This window comes from Notamacropus eugenii, chromosome 1, assembly GCF_028372415.1.
Source record: "Notamacropus eugenii isolate mMacEug1 chromosome 1, mMacEug1.pri_v2, whole genome shotgun sequence".
In the NCBI taxonomy this organism is placed as follows: Eukaryota; Metazoa; Chordata; class Mammalia; order Diprotodontia; family Macropodidae; genus Notamacropus; species Notamacropus eugenii.
Genome location: NC_092872.1, coordinates 635,227,015 through 635,242,246, shown reverse-complemented (window position 1 = coordinate 635,242,246; position 15,232 = coordinate 635,227,015). Strand labels below are relative to the sequence as shown.

Below are 15,232 nucleotides of genomic sequence, written 5' to 3'. Positions count from 1 at the left end.
GCCTGGTGATCTTTCCAATCTCTGAGTTCCCACAATGGTTTTACACAATTGAAATGTCTTTTGTATTGTTACTTAATAGTTGTGCATTATTTTATGTCTCCAATAATATTATAAATATCATATTTCCCTCACAGCACTTATCAATATGGGGGCACATAACTGGTACATATTCAACTCATACTTGGTTGGTTGATTAGGCACTTTTTAGAAGTCATTAACTCATAATGATATTTGGATTTGTTAGTTTGCTGAACAAGAAATTTATAAAATAGTACCCTAAAAATCTGCAAGAATAAAGACAACATTCTAATTTACAATCAGGATATGACTGACAAGTGAAGAGATTTGGACTATGTCTTATCAGCTATGATCATACCTGGTTTGCTGGGGGCTCTTTGCTATGTAATCCAAGGCCAGATGAGCCTTTTCAATAACCTCTGGCTTTGTGCCAAGGGTTTTTTTTTTTTTTTGCCAGGTCTATGGCTTTCTGAGTAATAAAGAAGGAAAAAAATATGACCATGGAAAATCATTATCTGGATGTTACCTTTATCTTCATTTTCCCCCTGTGAGAGTACCCGTGTACACTCTCTCTCTGCCTGTCTCTCTGTCTATGTCTATCTTTTTGTTTCTGTCTCTGTCTCTCTGTCTCTGTCTTTCTGTCTCTCTCTCTGTCTCACACACACACACACACACACACACACACACACGCAATATAATCACAGCCTCTTCTCTGACTAACAAAAGATTCTTCAGGGATATTAAATCTTGGGATACAGTGAAACAATATCCTATGACTATGGCTTAGCTACATGTTCTTTCAGTATTAATAAATTTGCTTGTCATAATCAACATTACATTCACATTTTCTGTTCCTTAATATTTTCAGAAAATATTAACCTGGTAATCATGGGATTGCTAATCCTGACAATTGGGGAATGACTAGATAGAAGAATGGAATATAATAGAAAGTTAGGTGGCAGAGAGAAAAAACAGGATCAAAGAAAAAATTCACCTAAAATCAAGCATGGGGACTGACAAGGAACACATACGTTCCAATATTTTATAAAAAGTAGATGCTTAAATGTTTGTTAGATTGAATTTATTGGATTGAATCTAGAGAGATTTTAAAAAAGCCAACTCAGAAGAAAGGTTAGTAGGAGAGGGAAGTATTTATTTTTCTTTTGAAAGCTGACGCTTACTCATTAACAACAGAAAATGTGACTAATTTCTTTTCTGGAAAATGACATTTGAGGATCTTCTTCCATATCTTTTAATAATTCCACATGTGAGACACAGGCATTCCAAAGGTTGTAGTGAGTTTCTTACAGTCATTGTCTACATATATATTCCTATTCACAGAATCTCAGAATTTGAGAGTTAGAAGGGACCTCAGCAGATATCAAGTCCAACCTATATACCAGAAGAATTACCACTATAGCATGTGCAATAAGTGATTGAAAACCTCCAAGAAGGCACACCCATCAACCTTTTGAGACAAGCTATTCCACTTTTAGGGAGCTTAAATTATTTTTTAAATTATAAATCTAAATTTTTATTAAGACAAAAACTAACAGCTTGGTATGAAGTTCAAATATAATAAGTTCATACTTAATCAAAATTTTCACAGAGGCCCCAAAATGCTTTTATTTATTATTTTTAATATAATTAATTTATTTATAGTTTTCAACTTTCACTTTCATAAGATTTTGAATTTAAAATTTTTCCCTACCTGCTTTTCTCCCCTGCCCCAGACAGTGTGCAATCTGATACAGGCTCTATATATACATTCATATTAAACATATTTTCACATTAGTCATGATCTAAAGAATTAGAATCAATGGGAGAAGCCATGAGCAAGAAGAAACAAAGCAAAAAAACAAAAGAAAAGGAGAGTAAATAATATGCTTTCATCTTCATTCAGACTCTTAAGTGCTTTCTCTGAATGTGGACTAAAAATTCTTTTAAAAGGAGATTTTGATTATTTTTACAATTTAGTTCTAGAATGGACCTACTATAGGTGATGTGGAAAACTGTTAAATATCATGATTAATGGTATGAATATTCCACATATCAAGCAATTCTCAGGATTCTTTTTCAGAAAGTCCATTTTAACTGTGTTGTTAAAAAGTGAATCACCACCCAGGGTAAAAGTTCAGTTTGTTTTTCTACCCAGAGTTATAAATCATTTAACCTTTGTGCTGATCTAATTAAATTTGTGCTGCTAGTGTTAGACTGGCCACCACTGACACTTTTAGAATTTTGAAAAATGGTCAAGCTCCAAGAGTTATAGTGGCCTTGTCTTCCTCCACCTTCCATATGTCATTGGTTGGATACATAAGCTGAGATTTTAAAACAACTCAGTTGAAAGAGAAAGGGTGTCTCTTCAACTTCAAGAATCAGTACCTTTAAATATCAGATATTGTAACCTCTCTGTATTTCTCCTCCCCTCTAGCTCAATTCCTAAAATAATTCCCTCTCCAATGATCCTGGAGCAACTTTGAGGAAATAGCACTAAGTTCAGTCAGGACATACCTTGGCTTAAAGTCCAAATATAGAGAGGCCTCACTACAGGTTGTGGTCATTGAAAGGAGGCAGAATAGACATCTCTAGCCTGTTCTTCTTCTAAAGGGAGACTTTAATTCCTGCCAGGAGGATAAGCAAGAAATGGCGGCAAAGTCCACTCAGCTCTCTTCAGAGAGATGGTACTAGGCTAGAATTATATTTACCTACTCCTTTAAATATTATTAGTCTAGGGTTCAATCTAATTTTTGATCACTTTCTCTTTACTATTGGGGAGAACAAAGACCTCAAGTTTTATATACAAGGCCTACCAAATACTAATTCCACAATGAACACACATAGCCAACAGCAAAGAGAACTCATTTTTTTTCTGAATTGGTAGCCAAACAGAAATCGGAGAAAGTATATATAAGAGAATATATGCCAGACAATACAGAGTGAAGTTCTCCCACTGAAAGAGCGTAACTCAGCTCAACCGAGGGAGAGAGAGTTCTGGATCTCACCTAAGGAGAAATTCTCCAGCTAGCTGAGAACAGGGACATGATGAACACTGCCAGTTCTGCTCATGTTTTCCCAGAGATTTTCCCTTCAGCAACTCAAAGTGGAGTTGGCTTCTCACATCTTCTCTCTCAAAACTAAAATTCAGAAGTGCTTGAAGTGACTTGTTTCTTGAAAAATTCTGGAGATGTAAAGATTGAAGAGTCCCAAAGGGTGCTGGAGAAGGCCAGAGCTCTCTCACCTCTCACCAACTGTGCCATGCCCCATAGGGTAGGACATTAATCTCTGCCAATAAGGAGAGAGTCTCATACAAATGGGTTTTGGAATAGGAGTTACATTCATTTTAGACACAGCTCTATACAGTCTCTAATAGTCCTTGTTTATGCTATCAATGATAGTTTAAAAATATTAAACTTCTGGACATGGAACTAGATTATATCAGATCATCTCCCCTTGCCCTGCCCCCATTACTTTTATTCCTTCTTCTACCTCTTTGAATGATAGATCAGTCATAGCCAAAAACTAAGCCCATGGTACCCTTTCCTCTCTTTCCTCTACATATCTACAGTCTGAGGGACACAATGACTGCCATGTGATAGATTGAGTTCTTGTCATCTTTCTTATGTTCATCATCAAAAGGTTAAGATTGCCACATCAGCCTCTCCTCACAAGAGAAGACCAACTAGGGGAACTTGATGTTGGTTTTCTTGGCAAGGACTAGATTTTCTTCATCAGAGATTCTTCATTTCACCAGGAGCATTAGCTCCTCATTGGACTCTTTAGCACCCATAAACCTTTCTGGTTCCAAACCTCAGGCAAAATCTTGGGCCTTTTCTGACTCCTCTTTTTTCTTTTCTTTTTTGTTTGCTCTCCTCTAATTTGAATCAGATTTGTGTTTGTCTCTCTTTTTCTGTGACTGCAAAAATTTAGCAATGAGGTCAAGGCAGTTCAAGTTACACTCTCCTTGGTTTCATATGAGAAGCCTTTCCCTTTTGCTTTTTAGTTCATTTTGCCCTTCACCAATGCCTGATGAAGGACTTTTCCTCTCTTCAAGTTCTACCCTTTGCACAATCTGCCCTGGGGCTTAATAATACACATCTAATTCCTTCTCCATGTCATAACCCTTCAAATATTTGAGGACAATTAGCATGAACCTGCTGAATCTTATTTTCTTCAGTCTAAACATGGTCAGTTTTTTTAACCAATCCTCATATGTTATACACTCAAGGCCAGTCCTGCTTGCATTCTACTGGACACTCTGCATTTATAAATGCCCCTCTTTGACTGTGGCTCCCAGAACTGAATACAAGACTCTAGATAAGGTTTGATGAGGACACAGTAAAGAGAGGCTGTCACCTCCCTTATAAGTCATCCTTTACCAGGTTGGATCACCCACCTTGTTCAGAAATGATTATAAATGACTTTTGACTATTTCCCAAGATCAATTCCACGAAAAAAGATAAAGACAACACCACTGGAATATTCAAAAGTGAAATTTCAGCAGCATTTTGAGCAATGGACCCATCAATTACGTGAGTCAAAAGTCTGTGTTTGAGGGGGTATGGGGAGCCCAACACTGTTCAGACAGTTCTAAAGAGGGATCCACTGAACATGCCTTTATCTGATCATACAGAATGTATGTCTCTCTCTTCAACAGGTATAGATTTAGCTTGAGGCATGAGACTTTGGAATAATTTAAAGGGAGTGTGACCCCAGGGGCTCTTTGCCCATGGCTAAGGACCACTAATAGGGACTCAGTCACTTTTATTTAGGACAATTTAAAATAAATGAGGAATAAGAAATACCAACAAAAGTGGTAGCTAGGCCCTCAAACAAGAGAGTATAGATGTTTTGTTTTTTTTTTTAAAAACCTATTTGCCCTATGGTGGCCAATCAAGTACTACAAAATCAATCTTCTGCTCCTGTTCCAAGTAGTCCTCCTGACCCAAATGATGAGCCAGAGAACACCAATAGCTCTGTAACCAGGATGAAAAAAGAATTTCAAGTTCATACCTGATGAGCAAGCATGTGGTACAGTGGAAAGAAGGCTAGGATTGGGATCAGACAACTGAGATTCAAATCTTGTCTCTGCCACCTAATATTTGAATGACCTTGGGCAAGTCACTTAACCACGCTGACCTTCCATTTCCTCCTCTGTAAAATGAGGAGTTTGGACCAGAGGAACTCTTAGGTATCTTTCAACTCTACATCTATGATGTTACATGAGCCTCTGACAGAACTAGGGCTATTTAACCTGTAGAAGGGAAGATGGTGGGAGAGACTTGGCAGCCACCAAGTATTTGAAGGACTGTCACGTGAAAAACATTAGATTTGTCCTGCTTGGTCCCAGAGGACAGAACTTCAGGCAATAGGTGGAAGTTTCAGAGGTGCATTTGGGCTTGATGGAAGGAAAAAAAACTTCTTAACAATTAAATCTATTCCAAAGTGAAATAGGCTGCCTTAGCAGCTGGTGGATTCCCCTGATTGGAGGTCTTCAAGCAACATCTGGTTGACTACTTCTCAGGCTGTAAAAGACATTATTTTGCAAATATGGGTTGTGACCACTGGGGTCCATTTCAACTCTGAAATTCTGTGATCCTTTGATTCTCTGGTGGCCAGAGGCCTGTGTGTCCTATATAAAGCATATTTTCAACAAGTTTTCTGTTTCTTACCTCTGGGATCAAATATCAAATCCCTCATTTGGCTTTTAAAGCCCTCCATTATGTGGCCCCTTTCTACCTTTCTAATCTCCTTACCCTATTCACTGTCACCATGTACTTTGTGATCCAGTGACATTGGCCTCCTTGCTTTCCCTCACACTAGAGATTTCATCTTCTGACTCTGGACATTTTCATTTATTTTTCCTCATGCCTGGAACTTTCTTTATCCTCATCTTGGCTTCCTGGTTTCCCCAGTTTCAACTAAAATATGACCCATAAGAAAACTTTTCATATCTTCCTTAATGCTAGCTAGTACTTTCCCTCTGTTAATTATCTCCATTTTATCATATGTATGTATATATATACACATATGTATAAAGATAAACCTGTGTGTATGCATGTACGTTTATATCATGTCTATGTAGTTTTTTGTATGTTGTCTCTCTCATTAGATTGTAAGCTCCTTGAGAGCAGGGACTACCTTTTGCTTTTTTTTGTATCCCTACCTTTTAGCAGTGTCTGACTCTAGCACACAGTCTGGATACTTTGTAAAGTATTATTGACTGATTGATTATATCCCTGATTTATGGGTGCCTGGAAGTTTTCCTTTTTGTATGTTACAACTTCTTTTTCTTCTTATCTTCCAAAGAGAAAGTACTTACTCTGACTTGCATGAGATGAGTTATATTTCCACAACCTAACTGAATAATAAGTTGTTATTCTGACTAGCTTATTTATGACAATTGCAAGAGTATGCCTTCATTTGACTGACCCCTCCATTATAAACTGAGCATCAAAGTGAGAGATGACTCTTTAACAGGGGCAGATTCTGAACTGAGCTGTGACATTCAACACTTCGTTCACTAGCCATCCACTTTAACTACTTTGCTGAGGATGCCTAGCTCTCATCTGAAGTAAACAGGAATCCTGGAGTTAGAGGTGCCTGTGGGTCAAGTACATGTGTTCCGGTTTGTTATCCTTGCTAATAAACAGCTTTAATCAACCAAGTGGTGGGTGTAAACCTCCTCCTTGGCTCAAACCTAAATCTTGAGCAAAAATTACCATTGAACTGCCATAGCTGATATAGTTAGCACTGTGCTGGCTCAGTAAAACTAGCATACCCTGGGGGAGGAAAAGGGGGGTTGACAATCCCACACCTAAAGTTACTGCTGCTGGCAACTCAGAAGAATTACAGGCTAAAATTTCCCCCAAGAGAGAGATGAGACTGGTTCTAAATATAACTCAGGAGACATACAAGGCTAGTGCTTCATTTGTATCTGGACCCACTTCGTCCCTAAACAAGGACATTTCCAAACAAATGACAGGGCTTTAAAACAACTCTTTTAGTGTTCAGGTTTTTTTTTTCCTACATCACTTTGATCATTCAAAAAGCCCAGAAGAAGTTATCTAGGGTTGGAATCATCACCAAGTTATTCTTTAGGATGAAGAGAGCTGTGCTACTACTGGGTTATCTTTTCTTCTAAAAGAAACAGCTCCAAATCTCCTTTGGCAATCAAGGCCTGACATTCCAAAGGACATGAATGGAGAACCTCCAATATAATGTTACTGTGCTAGGTTTCTATCTTCCAGGAGTTGGAACAAAATTTTAGGCATATCTCCCTAAGGATAAGGAAGGGCTATTATGTGGTGGGTTGAAGGCATAAGAAACTTTCCCAAGTACAGGGCCTATTTCATCTGTGGGTTACTGTGATAAATATACACACACATACACATACAGATAGATATACACATATATACATATCATTTTTGTGCTTTACATGCATAAAAATGTGGTACTCTCTTTTTTCTCCACAAAATTTCCAATATTAATTAGTTGGTACCTTTTCTATCGTATATACATGGCCATTTTTATTGTATTTCAATAGGTAAATAGTGAAGCATAATGGACACTTCAAAAAATGCTTGTGTTGGTTGGTTTGAGTTGGTTGGAGTGCTTGAGTTGGTTTAAAACATGAAATTGAATTTGTGAGTTCATAGAGGCTTGTTGGGGTCAAGAGAAGTTCAAATTCTCTCATCTGTTTTCTCTACCATTTAGCACCAAATGCTTTTTTAATGGCTGATTTTGTGGTAAGGCAGTGGGCCATACCAAAGAAATGTATGAAGTTTAGGAATCTGGTGCCAATTTTGTTGCAGGACATTTGAAATCGCAAATGACAGAGCCATGGATGGTGAAGCTATGAACTCAGCTTCTTGGTGGTTCTCTACATTTATTCACTTTGTGGGATTCCCAAATGCTACTGCAACTTGTGAACCATTCTGGTGAAATATAATGTACAGTCACAAGTTATGAGATCATAGTAAAATAGTACCAAGCTTCCCCTTATATTCAGAAAAAATTGCATCTTTGAATCAGCTCCTATGAAATACACACACACACACACACACACACATACACACACAATTTTGAAATCTAAACCTTGTGGGACTCAGTGGGTAGAGGCTAAGCTTTGACTTGAAATTCTAAAGGCAATAATAATAAACGGATGATTGGAACATTTAAAAGAACCATCCCAAACAAACATTTGCTTGAAAACTTCCAGTAAGGAGGAACCTTCCAAGGCAGCTCAGTCTTTTTTTGGGTGGGTCTAAGTATTAGGAAATTGTTCCTTGTGTCTGGCCTATTTGGGGAAGGCTTGGCTGAGGAGATGGGATATGAGTTTGGTTTTCCTTTGAGTTTCCCTTCCCTCATTGTCCCTTTCTTCCTTTTCCTGCAGTTTCCTGCCCTCTGGTTAGGAACAAGGAACCTTCCTGTACTCTGACCACTCCCCTCTCTCTTCTCCTGCTCACCCCACTTTTAGTCTTGCTGTTACCATAGTGATGTGGGTTAGATTAGGAAGAAATTTGAAGCTGATTGTTTTTGGGATTTGTGAAATTTCACAATCTAAAAATAACTCCAAGGAAGTTTAGGCATTGTACTTTATGGGAAGCATCTGCTAGATGTTCAGACACACAGTTCCATCTACTTCATTTTTAGTTTCTACTACAACCTCTTATCCTTCCACCTTTCCCTTTACTTCACCCCTCCTAACCTCATTCTTTGCTCCAGCCTCCTGTCATTTTGTCCCTCTCTCTTTTCCCAAGTCATTATTCCATCCCTAGACTCACTTTCCTCACTTTGCACTTGTAAGACCAAGCAAAGTGGGATTTTTGTTGTTTTCTTTTTGGAGTTCAGTTTTCCAGGCTCATTGAAAACATCTGAAGGATTGATGTCCTTTGAACCCTGATAGCTCACAGCTATTCTGAGTCATGGTAGGTTTCGTGCCTACTGACTGAGCCAATCAGGAGCCATGGCTTTGTTATTTTATACACACACACACACACACACACACACACATATATACATACATACATACATATATATGTATACACATATACATATATATATACATACATATATATTATACTGGAAAGTTGGTATTTCACTTTCATAGTTTGCTTATGAGGAGGACCTTTTGAAGCCCTGGACAGGACTCTGAATAGCCATTTGTTAAGAACCCCCTCCCCCCAATTACTCTCCCATCCGGTAGTGTATGTAAGTGGTTGTATTACTTTGTTCAGACAGTAAGAACCCTGTCTTTTGAATCTTTGTGCTAACTTCTCTGCTTATATTATCTCCTTTCCCCTGAACTAGTGAATGATTTATATATGTTTAATTAAAGAAGGATTGTTAACCCCTTTGAAGCTGTCTTTCCTGTATAAATCAGATCAAAGAACCTGTGCTAGCAGGCCATCATGGGTGTGCTAGAGTGCTTGCTAATACAGCACTGAGTCTTAAAGTTAACCAGTTCAACTTTCATCTACTCTAAAATCTCTCAATCTCTTGTCCTATATTTGTTCAACCCTTTCTAGACCTCAAATCTGGGTTACCACCCATCTGATTCCTACGCTCCCATTCTCATGTTGCTTGAAATTGCTAGAAGTCATACACAATGATTTTCACTGAATCCTCTACAAATTTGTTATTTAATTTGAAATGGGATCGTATAATAAGCCTATCCTTCTCTGGTTGGCTTTCTATCATGCTTCCCCACAGCATCTGTTCAAAACCTTCTCTTTTTTCCTAAAGCTGATTATAGCACTTCCTACTTCCTCCCTCTGAGCAGATGTCCACACCTCATACTTAACCAAAAAAATTTGTAGTCATTTGTGACTGACTTTTTGTGACCCCCATGGACCATAGCAGCTAAACCCTTCTATCTTCCACTCTCTCCCAAAGTTTGTTCAAGCTCATATTCATTGCTGTGATCACACTACCCATTTTCTCCTCTGCTCTCCCCTTCCCCTTCCTTCATTTCCACCCAAATCAGGATTTTTTCCAATAAGTCCCATCTTCTCATTATGTGGCCAAAGTATTTAAGCTTTAGCTTCTGTATCTGACCTGCAAGTGAATAGGCTGAATTAATTTCTCTCAGTATTAACTGATTTGATCTCCTGGTTCTCCAAGGAGAACCTCATAAAATCTTCTTTAGCACCACAATTTGAAAATGTTAATTCTGTAGCACTCAGCTTTCCTTATAGTCCAACTCTCACAGCCATACATTGCTACTGGAAAAACCATGGCTTTGGGGAGGAGCCAAGATGGCAGAGTAGAAAGACGCATGTACACATAGCTCCGAACCCACAACCCATAGAATATCTGTAAAAAAGAACCCCCGGCGAATTCTGGAGCAGCAGAAGCCACAGAATGGTGAAGCAGAGGAGATTTCTGTTCCAGAGGGCCCTGCAAACCTCTCACGAAAGGTCTGTCGTGCTGTGGATGTGGAGTCCAGCCCAGCCCTGCCATGGCCACGCGGGTGCCAAGAGGAGCAGATCCAAGCGGGCTTCAGGGACAGAATCTCCAGCGGCCGCACGGGTCCCTCCACCCACAGGTGATGGGGGTTGGTGAGAGGGTCTCTTTGGCAGGTTGAGAGGGGAGAGGGGTGCCCCCCTAACTCAGGCCCCCTCGGGAGGCAGCAGCGGAGGCAGGAGCAGTCCGGGGCTCCCCAAGCAGGCAAGAGCCCGGATCCATTGTTGAAGGTCTCTGCATAAACCCCCTGAGGGAACTGAGCCTGTGAGGCGGCCCTGCCCCCACCTGAGCACCTGAACTTAATCTCACACTGAATAGCAGCCCTGCCCCCACCCAACGCCCTGAGGCTGGGAAGCAGCATTTGAATCTCAGACCCCAAGCGCTGGCTAGGAGGATCTGGAGGTGAAGTGGGTGTGAAGAGAATATTCAGAAGTCAAGTCACTGGCTGGGAAAATGCCCAGAAAAGGGAAAAGAAATAAGACTATAGAAGGTTACTTTCTTGGTGAACAGGCATTTCCTCCCTTCCTTTCTGATGAGGAAGAACAATGCTTACCATCAGGGAAAGACACAGAAGTCAAGGCTTCCGTATCCCAGCCCACTCAGTGGGCTCAGGCCATGGAAGAGCTCAGAAAGGATTTTGAAAATCAAGTTAGAGAGGTGGAGGAAAAGCTGGGAAGAGCAATGAGAGACATGCAAGCGAAGCATGAACAGCAGGTCAGCACCCTGCTAAAGGAGACCCCAAAAAATGCTGAAGAAAATAACACCTTGAAAAACCATGGCTTTGATTATACAGACTTTTGTGGGCAAGGTAATGCCTGTTTTTTACATGCTAAGCTCAGGTGCTACCTCCTTCATGAGGACTTTCTCCATTCACCTTTCCCTCTCCCCAAATGGATAGCACTTCTCTTGACAAAAATTACTGTGTATCTAACTTGTATATATTTCCTATTTCCTTGTCTGCTTACATGTGGTAATTTTAATTCTTTTTCTTTGTATCCTAATATCTAAAACAGTGCCTGACACATAAGTGCTTAATAAATGTTGGTTTAGTTATCATAACAAACAGTTTCTGTGAATATCTTGATATATGCATATATCAATATCTACATAGATTGATATCTAAATATGGATCTATATATATTTCTATGTAGCTCCCTCCTCCCCTTTATCTTCTATTTTCTTCACTCTTCTTGAGGTAAATTTCTAGTAGTAAGTTTACTGGGATAAAGGTTTATTGACTTTTCTCATAGAATTCTAAATTGTTTTCTAAACTACTTGAACTAATTTATGGATCCACAGACAGTATTTTAGTGTCTTCCTGCACACTCTCTAACACTGACTATTTTTGTCTTTTATTATCTTTGTCAATTTCATGGGTGTGAAATAAAACTTCAGAATCAGTTTACAAGTATTTTTATAGAATGTCTTTGCGAGGTTGGTAACTCATCAGGGAATGATTTAGAGTATAAACCTTGAGGTTTGGGTCATATCTCCACTTTCTGTAACAAGGCTGTAGATCTAATCAGTCCTACAAATATTTATTTACTGAGTCATAGATCACATTTATCAGCTGATTCCAAATCAACATTCTTTCCAGTACATCTTGTTGTCTTCTTTTGTGCTTCCAGAGTGCTGGCTATGTGTCTAGTGCTGTGCTGCGTTCAACATTTGGATAAATAAGTCAAGGTCAGACTAAAGTAAATTTATGACGTACAGTATGTTTATCAACCTAATCTCATATTGTATGTTTCCCCAGGCACTTACCTTTTCCTCATTTGACTTGGCCTTCTTTCTCACATCAGGTGTTCATTGTCTCCATGTTCTCCTCTTCTCCCCTTGAAAAAGGAATTCTTAAGTCCTTCATTTATACTAAGGTGTTAAGTCATACATTGTATGACTACAGAACATACAAAAGCACTAAGTGCCATCTCTGCTACTTATTATTCATATGATGTTTGAAGTCACACTGCTTCCCTGAGCCTTGATTTCTTTTCCTGAGTTGCCTGATAATGAGACCTCTGAGGTCCCTGCTAATTCTGACTTCAATGACCCTAATGCACACAATTTTGAGAATGAGAAAACAGACCTAGGGAAGGGCATTAGTTTGTCCTGGGTCACATGACTAGTAATAGCAGAGCCAGAATCCAGGTATCCTGACTTCCATTTCAACTTTCTTTGCTGACCCTCCAGTGACTGATATTCAGTTATTGTATGATTCCTCCTGGGATATTTGCATTTTTAACAAGGATCAAATTCCTATTTTTTTTTTTCAAAAAAGAACTTAGATATCTTTTTCAGAGTTATATTCTGTTTTTTCCCCCACTGCCCACAAAGAAAGAATTAAGTAAAACAGAAGACAAAATTACTTCATTTGACACCATAGGCAATATTAGAAACCCAGAGGCCAAGCCCACTCCATCTCTGCAGAGAAGAGTGAAGTATGTTTCATTCAGTCCCCTGGCATTACAATTGGTCATTGTAATTAATTAGAATTCAGCTGTCTTTAATCCTGTTTTCATTTCCATGTTGTCATTCTGTTGTTCTCCTGGTTTGGCTTACTTTGCTCTGTATCAGTTCATAGAAGGTCAACATCTTAAATGGAAAGAACTGAGCTTCCAGGCAACAGACAACTTCTAATCCTTGGAGTTTCTTTCGTTTGTTGGGGGTGGGGAGTAGGTGTAACCTCCAGGTTGTTTCCATTGATTGGTAGGTGAGTGTGAAACCCTCCATGTTACTCCTTTGGATGAATATCACCAACTCAAAAAGGAGTGGAGAAAGGGGAGTCACTTTTTACCATTGACTATGTGTTTGGGCAACTCATTCTCTGGGCCTCAGCTGATTTTTCTTTAAATTCAGAGGGTTAGACTAGATAAGTTAATTTCCAGATCTAATATCTTAATGGCTCTATGATTTGTTAGATCGAAACTTCAGCAATGTTTCTGCATGAGACAGGGTGAGGCCCCCTTACTAGGAAGTTAATTGGCACAGTAGTTAGAGTGGACTAGAAAATCAGGAAGACCTGAGTTCAAATCCTGCCATGGATACAATATGACCCAAGACAAGTCAATTAACCTCTTCTGACCTTAGTCTCCTTGTCTTTAAAATGGGGATAATAGGGGCAGTTAGGTGGCACAGTGAAGAGAGCACTGGCCCTGGAGTCAGGAGGATCTGAGTTCAAATCTGGCCTCAGATACTTACTAGCTGTGTGACCTTGGCCAAATCACTTAACCCTGACTGCCTTGCCTTCCTCCCTCAAAAAAGAAAATAAGACTTCTCCAAAAGTAAATACGTAAAATGGGAATGAAAATAACACCAACTCACAAGGTTGTGGTGAGAATCCAAAGAAATAATACATGTAAAGCTCTTTGAAAAATGTTAAAGTGATATGTAAATGCTAGCTGTTAATATCATTCGTGTTTCTTTCCTTCATGCTCCAGTGGGCTGCTCCTGATACCTAGAAAATGGGTGGAAGAAAGAGCTTTGTGGCCTTTACCTTCTTATTACATTTGGCCCTCATCTTATTTCCTAACTCCTGCTAGCCTTTTGTTTTATGGTCCTATAAAGTATCTCATTTTGGAGGGCTTGCCAATATTAAATCACTTCAGCTACTCATTTGCCCAGGATTTCAGAAGGCAGTGCCACAGGCCAAGAAAAAGTGGAAAGAAATTTTCACACTCCTTCCCTCAATGACTATTGACAAAGTGTGTATTATTTAACAGACTTTGTGCTTGGTAATGGGGCTACAAAGATGCAAAATAAAATGGTTACTGCTCTCAAGGGCGATAGTCTATTAGTGGAAAGAGCATGCAATAGCAAAGTAAATTTAAAATATATATATAAAACACACAGAGGAATTTATGGGAGGGGAGAAGAACATTAGTAAGTGCATGTATATGTATGTGGGGGGGGCAGGGAGTGAGTACAGGTGTCTTGTAGGAGGTGGCATTTGAACTATGCCTTGAAAGATGCTCAGGGCTCTAAGAGACAGAGGGGATGAAGAGGAACTGCATCCTAGGTAGGTATGGAACACAGACCAGGCGAAGGCATATTTATACTGAAGCAGAAATCGTATATTTTAGATACTACAGATCATGGAATGGGAACACAGCTTTCCACTAGATTCAAATCCAATCTCTACCACTTACTGCATAAGTAATTTTAGGCAATCCACATCACCTCTCTCTCTCTGGGCCTCTATTTCTTCATCTGAAAAAATGAAGAGAGAGGAAGTCGTATTGAGTACAGAAATTAGCAAGAAGGGACTTTGGGCCAGAATTTAGAGTGATTAAAGGAAAGTAATATGCACTAAAACTGAAAACATAGTCTGGGGCCAGATTGTGAAGGGCTTTAAATATCAGATGAGTTTGTATATTTTTTTTTATCTAGAGGTAACTGAGAATCACTGTAATTTCTTGATCAGAGGAATGACATGGTTAAGACAGATGCTTTTTTTTTTTAAAGCAATCGGAGGTAAGTGACTTGCCCAGGGTTACACAGCTAGTGAGAATCTGAGGCTGGATTTGAACTCAGGTCTTCCTGACTCAAGGGCCAGTGTTCTCTGTGCCACCTAGCTGCCCCCAGACTTATGCTTTAAGAATATCAATTTGGCAACTTTTGGGAGGATAGATTGGAGTGAGGATAGACTGAAGGCAGAGAGACCAAATATGAGGCTCTTGCAGTAGCCTAAGGGAGAGGTGAGAAGGTTCTGAACTAGGGCTGAGGTGGTAGGAATGGAGATAAGGAGACA

At 39.3% G+C, this 15,232-nt stretch overlaps 1 long non-coding RNA gene across 1 annotated transcript; it reads right to left on the bottom strand.

Moving 5' to 3' along the window:
• Positions 1–1,159: 1,159 nt before the first annotated feature.
• LOC140520912 (uncharacterized) lies at positions 1,160–14,692 on the bottom strand. Its single transcript, XR_011972703.1, has 3 exons — positions 14,631–14,692; positions 12,250–12,320; positions 1,160–3,303 (listed from the first exon to the last, which is right to left on the bottom strand). It is a non-coding gene; the product is annotated as an uncharacterized lncRNA (long non-coding RNA).
• Between the last annotated feature and the right edge of the window lie 540 nt (positions 14,693–15,232).